This window comes from Homalodisca vitripennis, chromosome 5 (assembly GCF_021130785.1).
Source record: "Homalodisca vitripennis isolate AUS2020 chromosome 5, UT_GWSS_2.1, whole genome shotgun sequence".
NCBI classification, from domain to species: domain Eukaryota; kingdom Metazoa; phylum Arthropoda; class Insecta; order Hemiptera; family Cicadellidae; genus Homalodisca; species Homalodisca vitripennis.
Genome location: NC_060211.1, coordinates 30,889,707 through 30,916,476, shown reverse-complemented (window position 1 = coordinate 30,916,476; position 26,770 = coordinate 30,889,707).

Here is a 26,770-nt window from a genome sequence, read left to right as displayed (position 1 = left end):
AAAGGAAACATAGATATATTATGTTCAAAATAATAACAACACAAAAATCTATTGAATTTTCAATTTAAGTATGATAGAAATTGTGCTTTCTTTTCTCATATCAGTTAAAGATACGTGAAACAAAATTATTCTAAAAACCGCTATTCGTGTAATTCTTGAGTAAAAGTTTTAATGCCGCCATTTTTAAAGTACTAAAAATAGTTTTATGACATATTTTTCAGTAACTGGCCTTGTTACCATAAACATTTGAGCGAAATTTGGTGTAATTTATTAATTAGTTTTTAATATATTATATTTTTTTTATAAAAAACCACATACAGACAGACAGATGAGAAACTAAGCATCGGAGACCCATGTTCACATGGTGAAATATATCTGTCTTGGCCTGAGCAATAACGTAGTATAGTTTGTCCAGAGAGTTACGATACACCCTGTATGTAAATTTTCTGTCAAATAAATACTGAAATTCTCCAATAATTTGAAATTCATTCAACAAGATATTAGACATCCAATAGTCCTTCGTCAGGTGTACCACTATAAATGTATAGTCTACCAGAACAGCTTAAGATATGCAGTATATTTTTTATAAATATTAAAATAATATAGTGTTAATGTAAAAATAGCATTGCAGTAGTAATCATACGATTCTATTTTTAAATGTACAGAAATAAATGCTTTCAGACGTATCACAGCATGTTCTGTCGATACGGCTTTCGTCAGAAGATATCAGATTTATATCCTTTTTTTCAATAATATTAATGTACTTTTCATGTAAAACTACCTAACATCCATCTTCGATGTCTAACACTGCTTAGTAATAGCATAAACCATTATAAATTAAACAAATAAGGATTACGTTAATTTTAATACCATTAAAGCGATCGCGTTGTTTCCATAGGTCCCAAAATATTATCTCTAATACTTACCAGTTAATGGATAGACAATAAAATGAAAAGAGGGAATTCAACAAAACTAATTGTAAAAGGTCAACTATTTACTGAAAATCAAACAATCACATCAAGAGAGCAACTTATGAAAAGGTTTTTTGTACATTTTTGTCACACATGTGTGAGTTGCAAGAACAAGCTGGATAGGCAGAAAGGACTAGCCCCAATTCTGGAAGACTCCTTTCCTCTGACAGCGGCAGTTGGCACCCCAGAGGTTACACCGACAGGACGTGGAAGGACAACAGTCGTTAGGGCTATAGTCACAATTTCCACCTCTCCCGACACATCCTCGTCTACAACAGACGTGTTACATGTTGTTATAGTTGTTAGGATTTTATGACTAATGTATTTGTTGTTATAACAGATACATTTTACACTGAAAATTTAAATGCATCATTAATTAGGCAGCTCCTGTAAAATTTTGCTTCAGTTTTGCTAGGTAAGTGCAGTCTCTCAGCCTGTTACTAAATACAAAGATGAATCTGTGGATAAATCACGATAAGACTTCTTAACTTCTTAAGCTCTTTCTTACTTACAGTTTATGTCGGAAGACTGTTAACCGATATGTCGGGATTATCGGGAGTTCTTTTTAGAAGAGTTGGAAGTATATGGAACTTAAGAACCGTATTTACAATCCAAAACACCCTTCCAGCAAAAGTCTTGGAAATTATAAACAAAATATAAGCCACATTACTCCAAAAACTATAACTGCAGTATCTTTACAAGGTTTACATAGACGACTCAAAATTGAACCCTACATTTGAGAGCACAATGGACACGACAACCATGATAATGAAAGTCTTGTAATGCCCAACCAAGAAACATCGTCTCATCAAATGGAACTTGACGTAATATTGGCAAATCGATTAATCAGTTTTGTGGAATTAAAACCACTTACCTAAATCAAAACCTAATTAATTAGGAAACCAATAAAGATATAACAATCAATGATCGGGCACATACGATGACTGAAATCCAGAAAAAATATAATAATAAAAAGAGTGTACAAAATACGCATCCTCTCGTCTAAACGCCCACCACCCAGTCCCTTGCTTGTGAGATATTATGCCATAATGAAGAATCGACGCAACTTCCTATTTAGTCTCTATGTCTCTAATTGCTGAAGGATTTGCATCCTGTGATGTAACCTATATTGTGTATCTTTACTTTTTCCTTCTCATTACTTGCTTGGTGTCAGATACTTGTTTGATTTTTCACCTATGCTGTCAAATATGAGTTTGGAATTTCTCATTACTTGCTTGGTGTCAGATACTTGTTTGATTTTTTCACCTATGCTGTCAAATATGAGTTTGGAATTTTGTCATAGACTGTTTTTGGCATCGTATTAAAGTTCTTTCTTAACATCGCGTCTTCTTAAACACCTGTAGAACAAAAGAAATATCATTCCCAAAACTTTGTGTTTCAATTGTTGCAACACTTATAGACGGCAAATATTGGAAATTATCTGATACAAAAATGTCTTCTTGAGCTAGACCTGTTACATTTACACAAAGGGTGCCATGTGCTTTAAACATAAAAAAATAATCATACTCTTCTAAATGTTTTCATTGCAGTGGAGTGTCAGGCGAACGCAACGGACAAATTTGAAAATAAACCTTAGCAAATTTGATACACACTGTAAAAACCAGTAAATGGAATAATACTCGTATTATAATATTATCAGTTTTATTACACCACATAACATTTTGTTTTGAATACAAATTATATTATCAGTCATAATACAATGGACTGAGGACTAGTTGAAAATCACACATTGAAAACGCATGAAAAAGCAATAAAATGGTCATTAATGCTTTTTTAGTGGTTAAACGAAATATGACTGACTTCCCCTCTTCAGTTTTTAATATTTTAAATACCACATATTAGGGCTATACCTATTCTAATGACAACACTCCGTAAATACCTTAACCTCAATAAACAAAGAACATTTGTAATTAAAGCAATTGACTAGCATTCGTGACAATAAAATAGCCATTTGATTTATATCCTAATTGTTTCCTAGAACAAATAAATAGCTTCTTGGCGGAAAGACTATTAGGGGAAAGGATAGTCTTGTAGAACCTCTTGAAGGATTCCAACATATGCTGTGCATTTCTAAATGTATCTTATGCTAAAATATTAAGTGCAAAATACTCACTTTGCTACGCCACCATAAAACAATCGGATCTCTGCATCGCTAGAGTCGACATCAGTGGGGACATCATCTGAAAAAGTACCACCAGTCTTATCTTTTTTTCAAAATGAGATTACCTCATTATCCCCCCCCCCCTCTTAGACCACTGGCCTGTGCGAAGATAAAAAAAAAGTAAAGAATGTCTTATTTTACCAGGCGAAGTTAGGGCTAAGAAGCCCTCTCTAACACTTAACCTGGGGACCAACGGCTTAAAGGTGACTTCCGAACCACCACCAATGGCCGGGCAGGCGGGCCGCTTGCAAGGACAGGATCGCTCAGCGGTCACCTGTCCAAGCAGCAGCCACGCTCGGCGTTGCTTGATCTGGTTATCTTGCGATAACCGCCGTACCCACTACACTGCGCCATTGGAGAAGATCTTATGAAACAGAATAAGGGGGATAGTCAGTACAGCACAAAGTTAAAGTAATAAGATATAAAGTACAACGGTCACAAACTGGATTCGATCCAGTGCTATCTCAACTCGTACTTAAGTACTCCTCCGTAGACTAATGGATATAGTCTCCGCTCTCTAACTGAGAGATCACTGTTCAAATCCCGGGGAGGTCCCGTTAGATAGACACGTCAAATAATGTACTTTGCGAATAAATACCATTTTACAGCCAGCATAGCTTAAAAGCTGAGGCTTTAAAGAGATAAAAAATTGTACTTAATGTCCGACGTCCTAGCACGCTTATCAGCTCTCCAGAGCCTCAAGTCGATTTGTTAATCTATGTTGTACACTAGAAGCTATTAACCTTTGGATATCATGGATAACTTTTTACTTTAATCTTCAAATAGTACTTACTTACATGCACCATTACGTTGATTTTATTCCAGGAACTCTAAATAATTGTAAGACACGTTCAAGGACTGAATGCTACAATGAATATATAATATGCGTATATAATGTGTGACTATAACTTTACAGTAAGTCCTAATAATATTATAAATTCTAAAGAGCCTTTGTTTTGCTTTCACGCACAAACTATGCAACTGATTGTACAGAAATATTACGTGGACATTCTTACGGTCCTTGGGATGAATATACGCCTATTCTTATTTCAAAAATCCTTCACGGATACGCCCCACTGGTCTTTAAAGTAGCAAAAAATGCCATCTTAGTTTCTAAAGTTGTGAAATATTATTTTAAAGAGCCTGTGAAATGTAATCAACTGTTCTGTGTACAACATTGTTTATTATTTTCAGTTTGTGTATATTTATTGTGAGCACATTCTAATATAAATAATTTCTAATACTGGTAGAAATAACCATTATTATTAAAGCCGTTTCCGATTTCAGCGATTAGGTACAGTAAGTAGTCAACTACCTTATAAAATGTCCTAAAACATAAGATCTCCATTAGAAGAAGTCGGCATGATCTATGCTTGATTAAAGTTCGCTGGAGTGTGCATGGAACTAATGCACCAATTCCAGCTCTAAATGCTCGAAAATTTAGTATTTTTCAATTTATAAAACCAAAAACGCGTAGTGTGATTGTTAATGTACTTTTAATTGGAAATTTGTATCAGATATTAAGTATTAGACCTAAAAGACAATGTTTGTTAATTTCTAACTTTTGCTATGAATTTAAAAACTGATATAAAACTCATCTTAGTTTACTTTTGACAAAATGCGCTTCTCTGATCTGTTATACTTTTTCATCATAGTGGGAAAAAGGTAAACTCCCACCCTTGCATTGAATTACCCTTGTACCCAAGAATCTCGACATTTGCGGTTAGTGATGTGCCGCTCCTAGACATCGAAAAGGTTGCCCAGATTTAAGTTACACATCGGTTTTTGCTGTGCCCAAGAGTAGGTTTAATGGAAGGTATAAACCAGCCAGAAGTAATCCTTGCTGGGTATTTTAGACACTTTACTGCGTGTTAACTTTCAAATTTTTTTACGAATAAATATTTTAGTAACGTTACTGTTTGAATTTTTACATTAGTCGAAACTACAATTACCATGAACAGTGATCAGTGATTAAGCAGGTCATGTGGAATGAAGCAATAGCAGTTTTATCGTACGTACTAAAATCGAAAGCTCCACACACTGTATTGGCGACCCACAACACAAGTGAATGTACCATTAGCGATATTTAATGATGATGGGGCTGCAAATCCATGACGTGTTGGGTCGACAAGATTGGTCACATTAGTCTACGTCATAACTTGTATAATTCGAGTGACCAGTACATTATAGTGTTCATTTATGAGCACACGATGAGCTGCTGTTTATTGGATATCTCTGCCACAACTGATAACTATCAATTATGTTACGGCCAATTATCCCAACATAATAATTGGCTAACATAGTAAATTAGGTGTTAATTTCTAAAATATTTCTTTTCTTGCTCTTCTTACTCATTAGTAATCCAATATGCTAATGGTTTGGAAAACAGTATTTTATGACTTATCTACTACATTTTTTAAGACTTTCTAAAGCCATTTTACCTTTCACAATTATTGAATTAGCTACGCTTCTAGTTTTTATTTATAACAGAAAACACTTTTGGGTGATTATTTTGTCATCTCGTGATTTTCAGCAACAATGTATGTACACTAATTTATGATATTAAAAAATATTTGGGTTCCGTTAGGATATATGTTGCTAGTTAGCAAACGTATTTAGATAGAAATACATAGTTTGTCTCAGATAATATAAGAAATGGCTTCATAAATATTTCTAACAATTTCAGAACCAAACACAGGGTGCAACAAACGTGAATCTTGTCCTCATTAAACTTGTATGAACCATTTCGAGCTTGAACTTCGTAGTTTTACAAAGAATCATTTTTGAAATTGTTCTACTTTTCGTCATAATTCTTTGAAAACCCTAATGTCAAAATGTACTACCAATACAAAATGTCGAAAAGGACAGAACAAAATGCTCCACATTTACGTATATTCATGCATGCAATCTTGATATCTATAAATCAATATCGTTCATGCTATACTAAATTGAAGTGAGACATAAAATATTCTCAGACCAATATCAAGGATTGCAATTGTAACGAGGTAGAATTTGCGTGCCAAAGCGTTTGCGTGATTGGATTGGATACTCCATCAAGTGTTCCTATAATGTATATTCCATATATTGTGTAGGCACAAATAAACCCTTCCAACAAAAGCTTTCGCATATTTGAGAGGAATTAGCTGGTTTTGGAACCATAAAGGATTTCTGATTGATGTTCAAAGATTTAGAAGCTTTTATGGCAATGGAAAATGTGTAGGAAGCAGGAAACTACCTTTGCTAATCATGTTACACTTGGTAGAATTGTGTTAGAAGCCGTGGGTAAAATTATATTAAATAAATAATACCGTATACGCTGAAATTGAAATCAAAATGTACATTATTTGCTGCAATAATTAATTAAACCTACTTAAAATTGTATTTTTGTTTCACCTTTGAGAACTTATGTGGACAAGACCATTGATTGGTAATGTAATTGAAATTACAATTTTTACAAGCAATTAGTGGATGGCTCAAAACACATTAACAATTATTAGCGTGTCACTTGTATTATTTCAAAGGCTGTAACTAGTTTTGTGATCAAGCTTGATTCAGTTTCTCATAGTTTATACAATAAATAACCAGTTAACCTCGCTTTTACATGCGATTTCCTATTTAATACAAGGGTTGCCACATACACATATTTTTTAAAAGTTTTAATTAACACCAGTGAGATAAGTAATAGTCCCTGGAAAATATTTCAAGAGCATAGTTTGGGTTCCTGAGTTTTCAGTGTGAAACACTTTTCATTAGGGCCAATTAAAGAATTTTTTTTATTTGAAACATACTAATAATTTATTATATATCTCCAATCTGTTCAGTAACACTTAAACTAGGCCAGTGTGGAGGAATCCTAAAGTCGAAGACAGTAGTTCACTTAGTGAAAGCACTCTTCATAATAATATTATAAATGCGAAAGTTCCTTTGTTTGTTTTGCTTTAACGCGTAAACTCTTTTTTTGCTTTGTATCCTTGGTGGAAGTAGGTGGGTTTTAATGGAAAAGACATTTCTTAGATACTTCCACAATAAATTTATTAAAAATAGCGCTTTCGCCGGTTAAGGCATCATCAGTTTTTACATTGTTTACATATACAACATATGTGTAAAATAGAATAAACATATGGATAGAAAGAATAAAATTTAAAACTAACTGTAAAGACCAAAAACTAATAAATTATAAAAGAATTATGTAGAAAAATATGGTTTGCAATTCATAATTTTGGAATGGATTTCTTTTTTTACTAATGGTATAAAAATATCTCTGAAATTTACGGAAGGTTGGGAAATACAATTATCTTTTAAAACTGTCATACACGCACTTTCAATTTTATTTCTTTCAGTCCAGGAAGATTCTTTAAATACTACACTAGACGATTCAAAATTTATGTGATGGTTTACTTTTACTGCATGTTCAACTAATTTAGATTTTTCAACGTTTTCTTTTTTATAATTATAAATATGTTCTTTTACCCTAATTTCCAAAGGTCTTGATGTTTGGCCGATATACGTCTTTTTGCAATCACAGTCAATTTTATATAAATCACATTCTTGGTTTCTTGATGTTTGTTTTTCGGTTTTAATTTTGTTAAATAGCTTCTTATATTATTTTCGGACTTAAAAACAGTGCGGATGTTAAATTTATAATTTATGTAAACAATGTAAAAACTGATGATGCCTTAACCGGCGAAAGCGCTATTTTGAATAAATTTATTGTGGAAGTATCTAAGAAGCGTAAACTCTTGTCCCTTAGAATGAATATAGTCCTATTCTTATTTCTAAATCCTCTCTGGGCCACTCCCTGCTGGTCTTAAAAGTAGCCAAAAATGCTATCTTGGTCTCTAATGTTGTGAAATATTAATCAAAAGAGCCTGTCAGATTTAGTTGTCTTTGTTTGTTTGTTTTGCTTTCACGCGTAAACTATTCAACCGGTTGTACTGAAATTTTACATGGACATTCCTACGGTCCCTGGGATGAATATAGGCCTATTCTTATTTCAAAAATCCCCTCAGGCACATCCCACTGGTCTTTAAAGCAGCAAAAAATCCCATCTTGGTCTCCAAAGTTGTAAAATATAATCAAAAGAGCCTGTCAAATGTAAGTCGACTGTTCTGTGAAAACATTGTTTGTTATTTTCAATTTATTTACATTTATAGATAGTGTACATTTTCATAGGAACAGCCATTATTTTTCAAGCCGTTTTAAAAATATCCTAAAAGGTAATATGGTCATAATTTGAACGTGGAGAGTTTGAAGGAGTCAGCAGAAACTATGTGCTAGATGAAAGTTCATTGGACTGTGATTTGGAACAAATGTACCAATACCAGCTATAAATGTTCAAAAATATTAACATTACTTTTCAATGTATAAATAAACAAACGGGTAGTTTCATTGTTAATGTACTTTTAACAAGAAACTTTTATCAATCATGAAGTATTAGATCTAAAAGATAATGTTACCATCTAACCTTTACTATACATTTAAAGAATGATATAAAACCCATTTTAGTTCACTTTTGACCGAAACAGGCTTCTCTGATCTGTGATATGTATATATATATATATATATATATATATATATATCATCGTTTATATATATATATATATATATATATATATATCCTTGATCTGGAAACAAGGCAAAATCAAGAATGAAACAAAGCGTACAAAGAATTATGAAAATTAAAATCTAATATACATCATACGTAGGTCTAAGAAATTTATTTCAGTCAAAAAACGTCCACTCCAGCCCTTGTAATCTATTTCATCTCTAAGGCATTTTCTATGCCATAATAGCGTTTGCATTTTCGATCCGTTCAATCAAACATACATGCGAAGGTTAGAAAAGTCTCCTTCGGTGAAATAGTGTTTACTCCCAGCCCTTGTAATCTACTTCCTGTATAAGGTATTTCCTGCACCGTAGTAACGTTTAAATTTTCGCACCAATCAAGACAATATATACATTCGTACATCACAGAAACCAACTTTAGCAAATGAGGGTTTAAGACAGAACAAATAAGATCGGAATAAACTTTTTGATATCAATTACAGACTTTTTGGAGGGTCTTTATTACTCTAGAAGTTATGACGCCTGAATTAATAACCCTAGAACTATAGAGAAGGCAGCTGAGGTGTGTTTAGGGTTTTAGTATAAATTTCTTCATCATACATGTTAAAATAAAATAATCATAATTCACCAATAACATAATATTTTCTTAGTTTAACTCATTTTTATAGGATATTTGAAAAATAAAACAAATATATAAAGGTCTTTTAGGGGTTGCAACCCTTTTTAAACCACTGTAGGATTTATTTATCATTTGAAAGCAAAAACGCACTGTCATAAATTTAATCATTCAAGAACATTGGAACGATAAAAAACAAAAATATAGTTTTCAAGTATAGGTTGGAACCACATATCAAGTTATATGTATGTTTGATCTTCATGAAAAAGCGTTTTTCTGTATAAATCATGAGGTACAAATGTTTCAAATTTGCAATTTCCGAGATATCGAAAAATAGTAGAGTATAGAGAATGTTTATATATAGAGATACATAAGAATACTACAGTGAATGTATTTCAGAGAATTTAATGCATGAATATATGCTCATATTAATGAGCAATACCAGTAAAATGTCAGTCTGCATAAATTACAAAACGTCAAGGACTCACAACCCGTGGTGATACATGGCTTGTATGAGTCATGTACTATTTCTCATAATTATCTGCATTATACATCGTTCATATTTCAATTTAAATTATTAGATAGTATGTGGACGTTTAAACCTGAATATATAAATATGAAATGACGTTTGTTAGTCACACTACAACTCAAAAACGGCTGGACCGATTCGACTAATTTTGGTTTATAAATATTTGTAGAAGCCCAAAGAAGGTTTCAAAAAAGGTGAGAAACATTGGAAAGGTTTTTCAGAATATTTAATAATTATGGAAAGTAATTTTAATATTTACGACATACTCCAAAGTTAACTGAACCTCAATAGCTCTTGACACTCAGCTGAAGTTCAACAAAGTGGTAGAATGGTGTGTTTCCATTTAAATTTTAGAAAATATTGAAATCAGTAGTGTTATCCAGATTTCAAATTCAAACTTACTATCTAATTTTTAATTTAGATTGCACCAGTGACGAAAAACCATCTAATGCAATGAAAAACAATGTTTAAACGGTGTTCTAAAACCCACATTGAATGATGAATGCTTGGAATGTTTTGCACATCAGCTTAAAGAAAATTGTTGTCTCCCTTAAAATTTTTACTGTAGTTAAAGGAAAAGCAAAGAGATGGCGCACTATTCTATTTTTTATATCAGAAGCAGAATATAAGCGACGGAAATAGTTGCATTTGACTAAAGTAGTCTTTTTAAGCTTACGTACGGGGCTTTTTAAGCTTATATTTTCTTGGTTGGGGTAAAAATCAAATTACTTATAGCACAAGAAACATCTTAGACCGCAAAAAACGCTTTTAAATCTATGTTGGATTCCAAAACCCACACATGCGTTTATTTTCTTGGTCAGTGCAACATAAACTGAACTGAGGAACCGTAAATAAATTACTAACTTAACGCAGTAACTTTTCAGTCGTACGTAAGTTATATCTTTTCTTTATCGGGACCAAAAATCAAACTATCAATATGGTACTTGAAAAATCCTAGATAGAAATTAAATGAAAAGAACCGAAAGTATACGCTTTTTAATCTAAGTTGATCTTTGTTGGTATACATTTTCTTGATTGGTGCACAAACCGAATTCAACTATGGCATTTGCAATATCTTAGATAGAAAATTAATCTAAACAGATGAAAGTTGCCATTTTTTGACCAACTTAGGTTTTTGCTACTTATATGTATAGTATATTTATTTATACAACAAAACCTAAAATAGATAAATAAACCTCTCAACCATGGATACTGAAATAACATGTACCTGATTTGTCTACTTATGTTTAACGGAATTGTAGGGCTCTATCATACTACATCATAAATGCTTTCACTAAGAAAGTTATGGCCTTCGATTAGCAAGTAACTGCTAGTAGATATATAAATGGTAAAATTAACTTTACATGACGCAATACACGCATGTAGCGTACCAGTGCTGTCTACGTCAGACAGCTGCCCACATATGTCAACTGCACCTGCTTTGACTGGATCTGTTTTCGAGATGTAAGCCCGTCATTTTATTTGATATTTTAAATTTCAGATATTAAATTGCTTAAGGATATTTTATTTATTATGGTTACGTTCGTGAATTCTTAAATTTCAATATATTATTTGGTTGCAAATCACCAAAAAGTTGTAACTGCTTTTAAAATCATCGAGGAAATTTATGGTCATATTCTCTTTCTTGCTACCCATTTCCAAGGCATTTCAAGATTTTAGGACATAATAATTTTAGTTGACTTCTTTTATGACTAATATTTGCTACTAAACAGTATTGGCGTTTCAAAACTTAACTTTTAAATTGCTTTATAATTTTTAAGAAGATCTGGAAAGTCAGATTGTTAGGTATAATATTTTTATAAATAACGTTTTAAAATTCCTTTGATGTTTAGTTTCAGTGTGGAATTTGTTAAGAATATTAACAAAACTGGGGGGAATATGGCGTAAAATATAGCGGAAATCTGTATTCTAGCACTAACCCTTGTACCGTTTGGAAGGACGCAGTAAGAAACATTGTTCTTATAGTGAGTATGCACCCCGCGTAAATATTGTCAGCTGATTCTAACCTTCAACGGTCGTGGAGAAATTAGAAAATTACTTTATAATAATTAATTACATACAGACTTTTTCAAAGGTCTTTATTACTCTGGAAGTTAATCCTTAAATTTCATGACGCCCGAATTATTAACCGTAGAACTAAAGACAAGGCAGCTAAAATATGCTTGGGTCATTATTGATATAGTGTGGTAAAGGTAGCTGAGTTGCCTTTAGACTAATTATTTAATTGCATTATTAGTACACACGATATCGTGGTGATATTGGAACCAACCGATTCAGGAGATTTTAATCTATACTTTTCGTTATAATGTACGTCTGTAAATGCAATCTAATGACCATCGTACAGTAAATAATTTTCAAACTTATTTTGAAATCCACGAAATTGAAAGATTCATAATATATGTGTACATATATATACAGTATATATATATATATATATATATATATATATATATATACATATATATATATATAGATTGCACCAGTGACTGCATATACTTACATATCATATTTCATTCTTAATATTACTACGTTCAAACGCAGTATTGGATGTAAAATTTGTTTGTAGTAACTAAAATACTTATAATAGGCGTTTTATTTTTATTCCAAACTTAATCGTGCAATATTTTAAATTGACTGTTCGTATGTGTTTATTTCTCGACCAATATTAATAAGTATAAGATTTACTTCTTCATAACATAATTATCTAACATAGTATACCTAAAGAATTCAAAAATATTTTCATTATTTATTTAATGCTACAAATTACACATTTTTTACCTTTTTTATATTTAATCAGAGTACGGATGTTGTTGTTACTCGGTTATTTCTTGAAGTATTTAAATTCCTGTTTCATTTCCTGTTGGTCAAAGTGTTTCAGATAGGGAATTAATGTCCAAAAATACTAAAAAGTGTAAGAAAAGTTTTAGCTTGATTTAATTGTATCTTACAAATCATGCAATTTAATGGCAAACATCTGTTAATAAAGTATCTATTTTTTGAGCTAATATCATATTATTTTCTAATAGTGTACTCTTTTGAGGGTACAAAACATTTTTTTAATTTTATAAATACTGTTACAAATTAAATATATTATATAGTTGTGAGCATATAAATTGAAATAAATACAGTTTTACTTTGATTTAAATATACTATATATGATGTTAGTATTTATAAAAAATTCTACACAATCTTGCTATTTTTTTATCTTTTTTATTCTTATGAGTGTTTAAAACTAAACCAGAAATTTGGCTTGAAATGTTTGTAGAGCATCTGTTAAAAAAAATTTTTTCCGTATAAAAATTGTCAGCTGAGTGAAGCCTTGAACGAGCAAAGAGTTTTTTTTCCACGTAGACCATCGTCATTATATACTGGCCAAAAACTTTACCCTTGCTATGTATTAAGCTGTACTATTATGTATTTTACTGTACTTTACTACTGTACTATGCTGAAAGCAATTATTTTGTGTGGTTAAAATAGGGCTTCTATTGGTTTAGATTATTTTAATTCAATTGTTTTCATAGAAATACTTGACAATTTCATAATTGCACAAGTGCAACAATTATGAGCAATAATGAACGCTGCCTACACAGGTCACTGATGGTCAATTATTCTGCTAGGTGGGAAGCCGAGTTGTTAAAATAATGAACGCCATTTGTGTTTAATTAAACACTATTTGGTAGTGGTTAAAGCTTGAGTATCGAATGTTCTATTACATGTTTAGTTTGAACTTTATTACCAGGCATAGGTGAAGTAAAAACAACAATATTCGCCAACATTTTCTACATCATCCCATAATGAAATGGACTCCCATAGGGAGTGCCCTGTCCGACCCAAATTGCAGCAATGTTTTTTTCTCTTATTTGAGTAACACAAAGATTATTTCAGTTTGTTCAATTGGTTTTTGTTTAGAATAACACCTTTTTTATTTAAAAGTCACGGAAATATGAAAAATATAACAGGCGTTTTATGAATTATAGTAATTTAAAATAGGAAGTATGGGAAATGTTGTAATAAGGCCCAAATAAATACGGCTGAATACAAAAATGTTATTTTTTACAGTACCTGTATATGAGGTATACTGTTTCTTCTGGCACTGACACGCCTTATAATGATTTACGACTTAATGAATAAAACGTTTAATGAATCTAAATGTTAAGTAATTTATATTTTGCGATAAAATATTTAGAAACATAAATTTATTTTTGTATATATACGAGCAATCTTGTGTCTTCCAGTTCTATTTCATATATGCAGTACCGGTATACAAAATTAAGATACTTATTTTCAACCATTTCCTTTAGGTATGATTATAATATGCCCATAAGTTATACTTTAAATGCCTATAAAACCTTATTAAAAAACAAAAAAATTTATTTTCAATTCATCAGGAAGGGTACATTAAACGGCTATGATTGAAAACATTCAAAATTTGAAAAATATTCCAACTAATATACTGCAGATTGCATCCTTTTAATTAAGCGTTCAATAGTTTAAACTCGGTCCGTATAAACATTTTCGGTATTTTCAATATCAGTGTATCGAATTTTAGTCATGTTCAAATCAACATCAAAACGAAGGAAATTTATTGAAAATACTGAATACGTTTTTCTATAGAAAAACTAACATAACGACTCTTGATTTCAGTAACTCTCAAAATATACCCAGTTTTTATGTTATACTTATACAATATATGTTGTATAGTAAATAAAATGCTTCTTTTGACAATTCAACTATAAATTGTTTTTTTAATACACTATTTACTATTAGTCCTATCTTAAATTTACTTATTATCTGAATAAATAATTCAAGTAAAAAACAAGTACGACGCGAAATAAGAACAACAAAGAGGAGCACGATGTATGCTTCACCTAAATTTATTTTTATTTATTATTCTTGCCAAGGTAAAAAACTGATAAAACTATTGAGAGCAGCGAGCTATTCCATGGATGTAGAAGAGATTTCTAGTTTATGTATGTACAAAGTGGAATAACCCTGATGGCGTGTCATAAATGTACAACGGTAGAACGTTTAGAATTTTAATAATGAGCAAAACATTTCCGCTATTTTAATTCAGAAATCCATTCAAAATAGGTTTATATTTTATGCACAGAATGTGTCAAACCACAAGGTTCTATATTCGAATCTGAAAACTTCCAGATGTAAACATGTATCATGCAGTTCTGGCTTTTTACATCACTTGTAAGAAAATATTTGGATTATAAGTCTTTTAAAACTATTTTATTCTTTCACAATTATGACCAAAAAATACCTTGAGTTTTATATAAATTCTGTAATATTATAATGATACAAAATATTTTTAAATATATATATCTGCCTATCAGAAAAATCTGCCTATTAATGTTAATCACCCTCATGACATCATTTCGGGTATTTGTCGATTTATATGGACTTATGCAATATAACCCAATATTGTGACCAGGTTGACTGCCGTGATTTATAAGGGATCAAGACAAAATTTGGTACAGATACAGTGTTTGCACATAGCTTGGATGAGTTCGCTAGCCATGCTTAACCAATAAACTTTTAACTACGTAAACCATTCGTATTGGTGCAAATACTTTTACTCGACTAATCTCCTACATATGCCAAAAATTTTTTAACCCTAGAACACTTATGTATCGTAAAAATGACGACTCGCCATTTGCAAAAATGCCACACCCACCATCAGAGTCAAGGTCACGCCCCCCTCTCCACAGTACCTTCCCCACTCCAATAGACTAGCTCAGTCGCGGGAGTAGCCGTCCAACAGGTCACTTGCTTCTTTGTTGTTCCGAGTTCGCGTCGTAAATCTGACGATACATTAAGTGATGGTGTAACTTTTATCCTTAGTTGATCATAGTTTGTTTTTTCATTAGATTTTAGTGCGTGTGTTATAGATTTTTAGATTTTTTAGTTTTTGTGATTTTCTCACAATGGATGAAGACTATGAGCGTATGACTAATCAAATAAGACAATACCTGGAAGAGTCTAGTGACGAGGAAACTCATCGTTCTTCCAATGACAGTGGAAGTGACAATGAGGATCAATGTGAAGTTGATGAAGTAGAGGACACAGATATGGACGATATAGACGCAGATGAAACCTACTTTCCACCAGAAAAAAGGCCTCAGAGTTTACGAGAGTGAATCAGAGTCAGACAGTGACAATGAGGTGAAACGTAAGAAGAAGAAAAGGCGTAAGTCTAATATTGAGCTTCCATCAACATCTACCGCACAGCAAGTATGTAGGCCTAGATCTAACCTTTCAGCACAGCCCAATGCTGACCTTTCAACTTATGATGATAGTGCCAACGATTTGACTGAATATAACATCTTGCCTGATGCTGTACCTGAAAATGCGTCAGATCCCGATGCAGATTCCAACCAAACACAATTTACAGTAGATTCAACATATTTTTATTCCTAAAGCTACTATTATTAGAGCTAAGAACAAGCATGTGTGGCACACTAAACCGCAGCACTACGAATGCTCGTACTCCAATGAGAAACATTGTGCTCTCGAAACGTGATGTTGTAGGAACCGCCCGTGGATCTGTACTGCCTCTATCAAGTTTTCTTGAAAATATTTGATGAAGCCATGATAAGTAAAGTTCTGCTCCACACAAATGAAGAAATGGATTTCGACTTAGAACTAATTACAGAAATCAGGCAGTAAATACAATACAAACTATAGGTATGCAAGAGATGAACGCGTTTCTTGGTATTTTGGTGAACTCTGCATGGTCTCATGATAATCATTTAGCTGCCAGAGAAATGTTTGACAGTGTATGGAGTGGTTCCCGGTACAAATGTACCATGACCTGTGATCGTTTTGAATTTATTGTGCTGTCACTCCGTTTTGACAATAGAGCCACACGTGAGGAACGCAAAATGACGGATCCTTTCGCTCTAATTAGAGAGCTATGGGAAGCATTTGTCGGAAACTGCAGAACAAAATACAAACCTGATAGTTACGTAACAGGTGGACGAGCAGCTCTTAGCCTTCAGAGGAAAATGCCCATTTAGGATGTATATTCCTAATAAACCGGCTAAATATGGGATCAAAAATTGTTCTATGTTGTGACACCACCACCTATTATGTGGTCGATGGAACACCCTACTTAGGAAAAAAAAACTCCAACACAAGGGCAGTCCTGCAGCTGATTATTTCGTGAAAACTGTGACTAGAAGCATTCATGGATCTAATAGAAGTGTTACCACCGACAACTGGTTCACAAATTGTACCACTTGCTGAGGAACTCCTGCAACAGCCTTACAATCTAACCACAATAGGGACAATCCGTATAAAAAGAAAGAAAAGGTGTTCCAAAGGAACTTGCCAACAGAAAAAAGAACGGCCAGTTGGTTCTTCCATGTTTCTTTTTGACAAGGAGAAAACTTTGGTTTCCTACAAACCAAAAACCAATAAGGTCGTTGTTTTGCTATCTACTATGCACTCTGGCATGAATCTGAATCAGGAAACCAAAAAAACCTGAAATCATTCATGGGTACAATGCCACAAAAGGAGCAGTGGACACGCTTGACAAGATGTGCGGGGACATGTCCTGCAGCAGAAAAACACGTCGTTGGCCACTCTGCGTGTTTTTACGGAATGTTGAACATTGCTTTTGTGAACTCCTACGTCATTTATTGCATGAACAACATACGTTTGGGTCACAAACCAATGAAAAGAAAGCTCTTCATGAAGGAATTGTGCAAGCAATTGACAGAACCACATATGAGAACCCGACTTCAAACGCCCAATCTGAGGAAGGAAACGAAAATCCAAATGTGTGAAATTCTTGGAATACCGAACACCCCCGAAATTCCGAGAGGACCAGGACCACGGAAAACATGATTTTACTGCCCAGCAGCACTAAGACGCATGACGACAACTTACTGCGGTCATTGCAATCACCCAATATGTGCTCAACACCGAGCAACCTGCTGCGTGGAGTGTGACACATAACTTTTCAATGATGCACCTAACAGAGACAACAACCTAAAAAACGGTACAACATTTAAAAAATCTTATTTCATTCCTTTTTTACTTTGTATTCTGCTGCTTATTATTCAATAAAAAAATTTTTTACATGACTTTTTGCCTCACTTTATAAACATGTTTTCCCATTTTTTTATAAAAACATAGTAATCTTTTAATGTTTTTTCCTCTTTTTTTGGTAATGAGTTTTTATGTTCTTAAAAATATTTCTCAAACGCCAGAGAGTTGGTTAACAAGATTTAAATATTATAAATACAGAAAAGTAACTATTAGGAAGATTAAAAAAAAAAAATGCTTCCGAGTCGTAAAATTTACTACACATAAGTGATCGTGTGACAAAAAAACCACATAAGTAATCTAGGGTTAAAAGATAAGTTTATTTAAAAAATTTTTATTCCTGAATTTTTTATATCTTTTAAGGTTTCGAGATGGCGGCAGATCAAAGTTTCCAAAGGGAATGATTATATCTCAGTTATTATGCGTCGTGGAGCAAAAGAAAAACGTTGTATTTTCAATTCCCAGATCATTTACAATATCAACTAAAATTACAGTAATTTCTGTCCGATTTCAACAGAACGTATACTCGGCTTGAATAAGTTCGTTAGCTAGTCTGAAATAATGCTATGTTTCAAGGTAGGCGTTTATTCGGATTTGTGCAAAAATTATTATTATCTTGAATGTTGTACAACATAAATTTAAAAAAATGTATAAACATTTTAAAGAAATTTCAAGCAACATTTATTCTTATAAATTTTTTAATCACTCTTCAGGTTTCAAGATGGCGACCGTTCAAAAGTGTGCAATCAAATCGTAGTAAGTGAATATGATTACAAACATAATTTCCATAATTGCAGTTGGATAGCAACTAAATCAAGTCCACATATTTACAACTGATGTATATGCTTAACTATATTTTTCTTGTAAAATTTCAAGGTGATAGAGTTTGTATATATTTGCGTGTTACAAGTCTATTAACATGTCAACCTTAACATTTATCGTGCCGACAGTGTTGTCAAATTAAACAAATCAATTAATATTGAATGTTCAGTTTGACATTTCGAGATGGCTCCCACTTGTGAAATCTATGTTCAGCCTAATGTGGGAGGAATATTAATTCCACTTAGCAGATATAGAATTCCCTGATTAATAATTATATTTTGAAATGGGTGAAAATGTCAGTTTTATAATTCCAGTGTTATGTTTAGAATCACCATTATTACACTAGTTTCGGAAAATTTCATTTCAATGTTTCCTTATAGCAACTTAAAATCTATGTTATATTTTAAAATTTCGAGATTCAAACATATCACTCCCAGATTTGCACATTCAACTTATAGAATCTAATCAAACTATTTTAAATGTATTGTATATTATTGAAATATTCATTTACAATGTTAAGCCTAGCTCAGTAAATATAATATTTATCAATTCAATACATTAGTACATTTTTAAAATCTAATGCTATATGAAACTTGAATAAAATACATGTTGTTTTAAAGTCTGAATAACAGAAAGATTTCAAGATTTATATTAGCTATTTAAGAATTCCTCCAACGAATAAACTGATCGTACTTCAAAGATAGCTCTTTAAGGAAAGTTTAAACTTTTTAAAAGAATCAACTTGTCTAATTTGAAAGGGTAGAGCATTTAATAACTTTGGAAAAGAGTATTGAGCCCCTTGTTCGTTGATTTTAAGGGGATGTATAAGATCTTGCAATATATTTTGCTTTAAGAGATAGAATTTTTATACACTATAATTATCAAGCAAATTATGATATCTCATAAAAACAGTTAAAACGTCAAAATATAAATATGCTACATGGAAATTTTAACATTTAATGACATACAAAGACTCTTCACATCTATTTTGAAGCCTAAACTCTTTCTGAATTTTTAGAACTTTCCCCAAAAAGCTACCCCAGATCTCAGTTCCGAAACGATATATGCAACGTACATTATTCTAACAGTAGTAACAGTGGTTGTAAAAGAAATTATGTGAAAATCAAAACACGCTGAACTGAGTTTAACGACGAATTGGGGTTACCAACATTAAACAAGAACTAACTAGGAAATCTAAAAACATTATAACAATGAAACAAACATTAATCAACAAAATTCGAACACACACCATGACATTAAGGCCTAGAACCAAAACTAAGGGCCGCAAAACGGCTTACCTTTACCTCTTCCTCCTCCTGACCATCGCCTTCCTGTACAATTGTTTCAGACGACACTACACTTTGCCGATGAAAAATCCGACATCGACATTTTTGTCAGTATCCCACTGTAGCCTGTGCTGGTATGATGTGTGATTGTGAATATCGTACTTGTAATTTGTGCTCGGGTACGTCTGGACTAGACTCCGAGCAGCTTTTGGGTACGTTTGAACCCTTTTCTTTCCCTTCTTTTCTTTTTTCTGTTCTTTATTTTTTTATCTAGTAATACCTCCCCCACCTGACGAGGAGGATAGATTCCAATCCTCGAAACGTTGTGTTATAACTTTTGTAACATACACTGATGGCAAATGTCCGAAATCCTGTTATCCTTTCAAACCTTCCATCGTCAATAACAAATTTTAAACAAAGAATATGGGTTGTATTTTTATAGCTCCAGGCGTTTTTCTTCCATACTTTAAAAATACCCCATCAGACTCACCCTGTGTACAGATAATTTCGGATGGTCTCAGTTCACATTTGGTTAATTATATCTAACAGCATTAAATGAAAACTGTTAGTTATTTAAATTTTTATAATTTAAATTGTACAAGTAGTTGTAAACATTCATATAAGCACGCTATCCAGATTAACCGATTGATAATTTGTGGTAAAAAATACTGGTTCGTGAATATTTTAATATTTATTTACTATAGTGTAGTATTAAGATAATTCAATAGTTTGTTATTAAAATTCGATAGACACTTGAAGCCACTTCTTAGAATAAATTTACTAAAGAATATAATTAATCAAACAATTGTCTAGTAGCAAATGTTAACAATTTCTAATACTAGCGGTAGACTTTATTCCCAACTGATACTTCAATATCATATTTGATCAAAACCGAATTATCCATTTCATCATTTTATTCCTTATAAATTCCTAATTCAACCAACAATCAAATACAGAGCACGACCATAACTTATAGTTTTCAAATTTTATACATTATTTAGTGTAAAATAACGTTTGCTAAGTTTTGTAACTAATACAGCTTTTAGCTATAACTTAATAACTTAAGAAACTAAAACATTTTGAGATAAAAACCAAGCAATTTGAGAAATGCTTCAGAAACTCATCAATAACATTAGACAGTTGACTTGAGTGTCAGGATATGTCAGTCTGCTAATCCACTATGCTATATTTGGAGTATATCAGTCTAGAATATCATTACTCTGTTTAATATGTCTTTAAAAATGACAAACCTTTTTGATCTTCAAAAGAAATTGTAGATCCCCCATATATACTTAATGAAAACAAAGTATTGTAAGTAAGCAAAGAATTTGTTGCCATCGTTGCAATTTGTCTGTGATAAACTTGGTATGGTTGCCTTGTTGTCAAAGCAATGTCTTTAATAAGGCACTATGTATGTTAAAATGATCGAGTAGATTATTGACGTTTGACATAGACTTTTAAACAAAATAACCGATAAGAGCAACAATATAAGGAAACGGAACAGTGGAAATTGTGAACAAGGGGTCAAAATTAAGAGCCCTGCTGTAAGAGAAATTATGTGTAAATATTACCTTTTGACTTCAATATTGGTACAGACTCTGTACTTACCATCGTCGGGTACCGTTATGATGGTGGCGGCGGCGAGAGAGTAGAGGAAGTACAGGATCGCCGCCAGTGTCAAGACCTGATGTAGACGCATGGTAGAGAGTGGTGCGGTGTCGAGGAGGTCGCAGTCCTTATACCGGGGGTGGAGAGGGGCGGTGTAGGCAGAGAAGCAGGGTCGGGTTACAATTACGGGGCTCGAATCCTCACGGGATGTCGGAGAGTGCGTGGGAGGAACGGCTAGTGGCAGGATTTTAACTTGAATGAATGTGAAGAAATAAGAAATATCGCTCTTCGAGGGTAACGTTCTTCCAGCACCCATAATTAAGTCTTCGGGCCATTCCCTTTCAAGCTATGTTTCATCCTTAACTCAACTAATCTAGTTAGTACTCATTAATATACCGTTAACAATTACATGGTCCTAGCAGTAGCGGATCCAGAGGAGTGGCAGTGGAGGGCATGGAGAGAGAGAGGGAGAGAGAGAGAGAGAGAGAGAGAGAGAGAGAGAGAGAGAGAGAAGAGAGAGGGAGAGGGGGAGAGGGAGAGAGGGTGAGGGAGAGAGAGTGAGAGAGGGGAAGGAGAGAGAGGGAGATTATGCAAATTTTCGGCTTTCCTAACGCTCAGCCAAATATTTCATCTGTCCAATATTTTCCTCTGTACAATCCCTTGTTCACTTTTTCACATACATAGATATTCAATAAAGACTTATTGCTCTGACAATAAGGCAACCATATCAAGTTGATCACAGACAAATTGCAACGATAGCAACAAATTCTTTGCTGACTTACTTTGTTTTCACTAAGTATAAAGTTTTCACTAAGGAAATCTATAATTTCTTTTGAAGACCAAAAAGGTTAGTCATTTTTAAAGAAACAGTAAACAGATTAACCATTTTCTAGACTGATACACCCCGAATGTAGAATAATAGATTTACAAACAGACACGTCCCGGCAATCTGAATAACTGTCTAATTGCCGTGATGTAAGTTACATGCGATATCCATTTATTAAATACTTTATCAGGATCTTTATCTCTTCGCCCTATCTCCACTTTTGAATCATTTATCCAATCTTTTTCAATGCAATATTTAGTTTTACTTTTTTAGTAAGGGTAGTTCTTTCTACTTGGATTTTAACAGAGTCCTTCAGATAACTTAAACACTTCGCTTTCTTTGTTTGAAGTTTATTTTTGACGATGGAAGGATTGTGAAGGAAACAGGATTTTCCCGGACATTTTCCATCTTTCAGTAAATAAGAGATCAGACATTTACCTGAAGAAGAGATCAGACTGCAGATCTAGAAACGTAGTGTACTGATTTTTTTGTTTCACTGAACAATGGCAAATGTCCGGAAAAGTCCTGTTTTCTTCACTTCACTTTATTAATCAGGAGCAGTGAAATAACTTCAACTCGACTGTGCAACTTTTGAGCGACATTTGATACTAGTGATAGAAAACGAGATAAAATATCGATGTCATATTGTTACGATTAATTAACCAATACGAATGAATGAAACTTTTAATCGAATACGCGATGTTGAGGTGACGTAGAAGTAATCTGACAGATGAAGGTGTCACAGATATTTCTAGATTGTGGATATTTTTAGTAACATCAATTTTCTCTCTGACAGCATTCATTTCCGTCCCTCTCTGCTTCGGTTATACTTTTTTTATCGTTATAACTATTTACGTCTCTACTTTGGAATTTGCACGTTAGAATATTTTGAATTACATATATTTTTAAAAAAAGGATGATATATATTTAGTATTTAATGCATTATGATTGGTTTCATTAGTATGTAATTTGAAACTATTCATTGAAGTTACTAGATTATCGTTTTTCCAGGTTAATAATTAACTAAACTCTTTAAGATGAAGAATACAAGTAAAGAATTCTATTACAAGAACTATAAGTAAAAAAACAGTAATCATCAACCCCTCTGGTCAAAGAAAACCCCAAATCTACTCATTTTAATGTTGGTATATTATATGTTCGTAAATTAAGTACTTCGCTAACAATGTGATTTTTATAATTTTGAGTTTCGCGTGCTCCGTAATGAAATGGAATTAAAAAAAAACTATTCCGTTTATATTGAGTTTAATTACATTATTATTTTGAGAGTAAAGTTCTCTAGAAATTTGATTTACAATTTTTCTTTGTTTATAGATATTTTAACGGAGTTATTGCGCTCGTAACGCAAACAATTTGTGTTTTTGACCCTAACCTATATTATGTTATTAAAAACTCAGTGTTAAAGACTAACTAAGTAACTAGGCTAACTTGTACTCTAAAAATTTCATTGTGAGTTAATTTTACTTTTTCGTTCCTTAAGGAACGAAATAACTAGAGAAAGATTGAAGGTAGTTTCACTGCAAGAGACAATGGAAGGAAGAAGAATACAGTGGATGGGGCATGTGAAGAGGATGGGAGATAATAGAATGCCTAGAATAGCACTGGAGAAGGAGGAAGGAGGAAGAAGACCAAGAGGAAGACCGAGAGGAAGATGGGAGGACCAAGTGTGGAAAGACATAGAGAGAAGGGGACTACAGAAAATACAGGTGGATGAAGAGGAGACCTGGAACGATAGACTAAAGTGGAGGAGGCTGTGTACGACGACCCGTGAGAACGGAAACGTCTGACGATGATGATGATGATGATGAGTTAATTTTACTGAGGGGGCTGAATTACAGGTGAAATTTTTGACCTTGTATAACTCATCAACGTAGCATATCCCATGTTTAGAAGAACGATTTTCAATATTTTTATGAGTGTAATAAGCTTGTGCGGTATAGCATATTCCTCCTGAAACACCAGCTATATATACAGAGTGTTTATAAAAGGATGTCACAAACTTCAGTGGGTTATATTACTCGTCATTTTAAACACAAATTTCATAGAAACAGACGTCTTTTAGCTGCTAGCCGCCATTTTGTATTTTTTCATAAAAAGAATATTATCTCTAAAACTAGTTAAGCTGATGAAACCAAATTTGGCACATAGGTTTGAATAGATAAGTGAAAAATGTTCATCATTCCTGTCACTGAAGACAAATTCTGATGTTAACTTTCCAGACATTTCAGGCTCTACAACAGCCCATGCTGATTATACAGTATAATCTGTATGGAGTTAATAGACCTTTTCATTGTACTTCCAGAATGAGGAATGGTAACATAGTGTCCTTTAATTGCTATTTCATTCCCCTTGGACGTTTTCATTCAACTCCAAAATTAGGCTAAGTAAAAAGGAATACTTTGCTGGTATATCTGCTGGAACAGCCATTGCATTATTTAGGTAAATCTAAAATATGTTACTAGAAGGTGTTTGATAAACATATGCTGTAGGCTGTGTACAGTATATTCATATTCCAAGTATATGAGTCTCATTTTAAGAGCTATCTGGTGTTTTGGAAAATTCAAATACCGTTCACTTTATTACTCTCTATAACTCTGGTTTATTACTTGAGTGCCCTGATAGACATAACTCATACCATGTTTGTTCATTGAACCAATTTTCAAGCAAGTATTTAAAAAACACTCTTATAGTCAAGATTCATAGAAGATGTGACATTATGGTACGATCGTGTATATACAGAAAACATATCGTTGATCCTAAGCACATTTTTTTGGAAAATTTTAATTTGTACCCAATAATATAACGATAAAGAAGACTCTTATTACACAGGGAAATGGTACATGTTACATGATGTATTATTTTATTAATCACCATGATGGACATAACATGAGTCTATAACAACTGACAGAGTATTTTCCAATTTAATAAAATTAAAATATTTGTTGGCTGTCAGGAAAAGTTTTGTTGTGGGTTAGGATAATTCTTCTCTTCCTCTTGGTCACCAATTAAACTGCCCATAAGTTATACTTCCGTAGTAAAAATGTAACTAATATTAATAAATATATTCACAACTGTAGAGGGTTAGGAAAATATTAAAAATCAAAAAGTCTGAAGCGTTTTTGTATAAGTACTTGTTTATTTAGTGACTGTGTTTAACAATGATTATGAAAGCATGATATTCGTAATAAGATTTACAATTTTGTATATAACTAAAACTTACACCATACAGTTTTGACGTTAAAATAACTTTGTGCGCAGGCTATTTTTATTTCAGAAAATAACCACGATTTTTAATTAACGTTAAAAGATTAACAAGAGAAACAAACAACGGTGTGTAACGCAGATAATGGACTATACGGTTGAGATATTTTCACTCAATCCTTCTGGTCTGCATTAACCATACAATTACTCTAAAACACACCAAGTAAAACACTCCAAATAGAAGGTAAATAGTTCACCCAAAATTAATTGAAGCCTGGTGACCTGATGTACTAAAGAAGTGACAGTGTTTGAGCCAAAAAATTCTGTAACACTCTGTGATGCCCTATTTAACTGTAAGAGGATTCTATTACGCATAACTTTAAATTTCTTCCTTTTAATTAGTAAATCTTCAGATACAAGCTCAATATAAATTTTGTAGATATTATTTATCTCGTATTCAATAATTTGAAACAATAAGGCTTTTCCATCGTAATTTTTTTTGTTTTTCACTTACTTAAACGTTATTATTACTTATTCTTTCAGCCTCTCGTGTGACAGGCTTTGCCAATTCTCAGCCAATTATGTTTCCATACAATAAAGAAATACATGAATTTGATTATGTATTGTGTATTAATGTATAATTCCTGAAATGTATAATACAGGCAACTGCTTTTGTTCAGGTACTCGGTAAGGCAGGCCTCTCAATACACGAAAGGAATTTGTCTTGGTTCTCAGGAATCGTTACTAACAGGAATCCTATTACGCATAAATTTAAATTTCTTTATGAAAATAAACTAATTACAGCGGAAAATTTCAACATTTTTTGACAGAATTTTCGGGTAGTGTGATTTTCCACTGCTTACTTAACGTGACATACTCTCGTTTAAGCTCACATGCCAACTAATAATATTATTATTTTCATTGATAAAATAAGAAACACAACTTATCTCTATATAAAAAAGGTATAAAATATACAAATTAAGAACATTATTTTCATCTAATACAAATCAATATGTATAATAATAAAAAATAGTAGCCACAAAATCTAGACCTCCATATAGAAATCC